Consider the following 4,135-nt stretch of genomic DNA (forward strand, 5'->3'; position numbering starts at 1 on the left):
TTCGCGCTAAATTAGTAATATGCAATACGCATGCGTGAGCTCCACCATTTTGTAATGAGCAGTTATAATTCGCATTGTTGCCGCCACGAACAGCACCATCGGTATCATAAAACGCGCGGTTTTACAATTTTAAATAAATGTAATATAATGCGAGTACATTTGAATTGAGAATAAAATATCTTTCTAGAAAAGATTGGCAAAACAACAGTCGGGCAAGTCACGATGAAGATCAAATAAATAACTTCAACGATAAAGCATTCTCTCTGTAAATAAAATGTCAAGACTAGTATGATGAATGAATGTGAACGAATATATATTTAAGATTAAATTTTAGCATCATGTTCATTTTACGAAAGAAGTATTTACTTTCGAACCGTCGACATAGAGTCGTCGTTTCGGCAATAAAATAAAACGATTTGAAAAGTGTCTCGGAAATATTAGGTTTTGATATAGGACTCGATGACAGAACTGTTTATAAAAAAAGTCACGCCTGGAATCTATCGCGCTCGCTGGATTTTCATGAGAATAGAGGGTTACTGATTACGCAATCCATAGTTGGGTTTAATAGGCTAAGGAGAAATATAGAATTTTAGAGTAAGGATTCGGGTCAATGTATAATGAAAGAATGTATGGAAATGTGGGGGAAGCTGAGGACCGCTGCGACGGCATCGAGGCTTCCAACGATCAAGTAAAGGAGCAGAAGAATCTGGTACACAGCCGCGGCTCGTTCGTTAGTTATCTCAAGATATTAAATTAAAGTTTATAAAGATAAAGTTTAAAAGTCAAGATTAATAAAATATTTTTTCATGGATTCACTAATAAAAATTGCAGTTTTATTATCTTTCTTTTTAACCTTAAATTGAATTAATTATTTTTATTTAAGAAGATTTCCAGTCAAGGATTTCATCGCTGGAGTTGGGTTTCCGAACCCTTAATTGTGGAAACGGACTTGCCAATTTTGAATTTACATATATAAAAAGTTAAAGACCTATTTTAAAATTAACATCATAAATATTCCAACTTTTCGCTCCTAAATAGAGTTCCGCTCGTTACAATTTGGCTCCACAGGCTCCACCTGTGCATCACTCCATATTTTAGATTTCAACTTCACCCAACCACTGTCCTAAGTTGATTAGTTCCTAATATCTCCAGCGCGGCGCTAGTTGTCCCGCAACTCCCTGTTTTTACATAAAAAGCAATGGGACTAAATCACTTTTTTTATTTTTTAGTAAACAAAATGTTATTTCCATGCAAAAATAAATCTTAAAATTAAAACAATGTTACTCATTTAACATCTCAAAATACTTTTCCAATCATTTTCTGTGAATGCTAAAGACAAAATATGATTTATATGGTCGTACAATAATCCTGGCAAAGTGGTACATATCTCAGATTTGAATTTGAATGAAAAGTAAAATATGATTCTCAAAGTTTTTTGTCGAAATCAAATGAACAGTATTATTAATGGAATCTAAAAAAACTGAAGAAAAATTTTAATTGTACCAAGTTTAAACTTCCTACTCTCGCTTATGAATATATAATGGATATAATTTATTTCTTATTGAATTTAACTAAATTTAAATTGAAACCATTTTATTTAACAATCAGTAAGAAATAAAAAAATTAATTTCTTTAATTGCTCTCTTTTATCATTTTATCCTTTTATGTCATTCAAACAAAAATGTTAAAACATTGATTATATTTACATCTTGGACGTTTTATAAAATTCTCATTTATATTTGTTCCTCTGACAATTAGTTTCTTTTTCAACAAGTTGAATTATTGAATAAACTATATTAAATGTTATTTACATATTTTTATGATATATGGTCATGAAAAAAATTTAACTCAATTTCAATTACATTTTTCTCATTATATTCAATAGTGTTAGTACTTGCTAAACCCTCAAATATGAAGGCCATGTGACGAGTGGCTCACGTGGCCAGAATCCTATTTTACCCGTACTTTTTTTATTTCATAACTTATTTTCACACGAAGCACCACATCGAATTGAAAATTCGCGATAATAAATAAGAAGCACTAAGAAAGGAGGGTCTGGTCCTAAATTTTAATAATTATGAAAAAAGCAAAAAAAAAATTATTTATAACAAAAAACTTTTTTCATCATTTTGCAAATTTAGCACCAGACCCGACATTCTCTGTGCTTCTTATTCAGTATCTTAAATTTTTAACTCGGTGTCGCGTTTCTTATAAATATAAGTTGGGAAGTAAAAAAATTTCCAGTAAGATAGGAATCTGGTCACGTGACCCACTAATTACATGGCCTTAAGTTTGAACTTATTCAATATCAAAACTTTTTTCACAAAACTATTTATATATTTTATTGATATAAATATTATTTACTGCGTTTTCAGACATAAAAAGGATTATATTTAACTTTTTATTCAAATTCAATTCTAACGTTCTACTTTACAAAGTTTATTGGGTGACGTTTTAATTCATCTTTTCCATGAGCATTTATATACATCGTTTGGAAATTTGTTTTGAAATATAAAATGAGTACATTCTTTTCATTTCAATTTTTTTTTTTCAAAAATTATATTTTGTTTATTAAAAAATTTTTAAAAAGAGGTCTACTCCCATTGCTTACAATGCAAAAACAGGGAGTGGTGGGACAACTGGCACCGCGCTGAAAATATTAGGAACTAACCAACTTAGGACACAAGGGATCACTACTTTGTTTTCAGATGCACAGGGCGGGCACAGTCCAGTCGCAGAGGAAACCAGCCCTGTACATCTGAAAACAAGATGGCAAACGTTGATTAGTTCCTAATATCATATCTTCAGCATGGCGCTAGTTGTCCAATGAAGGATCTTTTACACCTTACGTTAATCTGTCATTGACTGACCAACATATCGGAATATCCATTCACACCTTTGAAAAATTCAGTTAAATCTAGTAATATTTTTGTTATCTTTTGAAACTCACTGAAAGGTTACTAAAATATTACTAGATTTCACTGAATTTTCCGGAGGTGTGAATGAACATTTCGATATGTTGGTCAGTCGGCAACCGAATGATGGAAGGCCTTCACTACAATCACTCTACAGAAGGTCCAGGTACGGTACAGTGCGGTAAATCCTAGTAGAAATTGGTCCTAGTTTTATACAAGTTTCTAGTCATTTTTTTCACTGCGTCTGGTAAGCACCCAACTAGGAATCTTGCCAGGTGCTACTGAGGAATGTAACGCTGCTTCGAGTGAGGAACTGACCAGGAAATCTATAAGGAATCAAGTTAGTTACATACGAGCTCCTTACGTGGTTTTCAATAAAAGTATTCCCCTTTTTAAATAGAACTACACGCTTTCATTTTCAAAGATATAAACTACATTAGAGATCTCCCATCCCTCGGTTGGTCGCTTTGCTCAAATTGATAATTATCAGTAATAAATTAATGCATTTTTGAAAGTTTGATAAGGTTGAAATACCTTAATCTTATTTGAATTCAATTATTAACTTGATAATCATTCAATAAATTATCATTTATCAGATACTTGTTACTAATTATTATTTAATACTTATAGATTTTTAAATTTATTTATTTTTATTGAATTTTTATTATATAGTACAAACAAATATATTTATTCGTATCCAAATCCATGTATTAAATACATTATTTCTATTATCTAGGTTAGGAGTATTATTAGTATATTATTATTTCCACTTAAACGGAAATAACTTATTTAATAATTTATTACTTTTGAGGAATTTTCGCACTCACTTTCTTGTTAGTTTTCTTTTTTGGTCCATACAATCGATTTTATCTTGCTTTTCCTCGCGAAACCCTTGACGGGAAAAGAAGCGTTCGTTCCAAGCAAGGAAAATCTGTCAGAAATTAGCAGAGATCTTTCGAGTTAAGACTGATCATGAAATCGTAGTTAGTTTGAATCCAGGTATTGGCAAGGAAAAACTAATTTCGTATTGAATGAGGAAATGTCATTGATTACTGGTCAACGATTTCCTCATTCAAATCGATGCAGGAAATTTTAGTTAGATTGTAACGCGGCACTTCTAAGATTCTTATTCAACCCAGTTTTTCCACATTTCAACCCTACGAGTTCCTTCCGAGTGTGATGGAAGGTCTAGACCAATTTCCACTAGGTTAATCTAGCCG

Source organism: Belonocnema kinseyi, chromosome 5, assembly GCF_010883055.1.
Source record: "Belonocnema kinseyi isolate 2016_QV_RU_SX_M_011 chromosome 5, B_treatae_v1, whole genome shotgun sequence".
NCBI lineage: Eukaryota > Metazoa > Arthropoda > Insecta > Hymenoptera > Cynipidae > Belonocnema > Belonocnema kinseyi.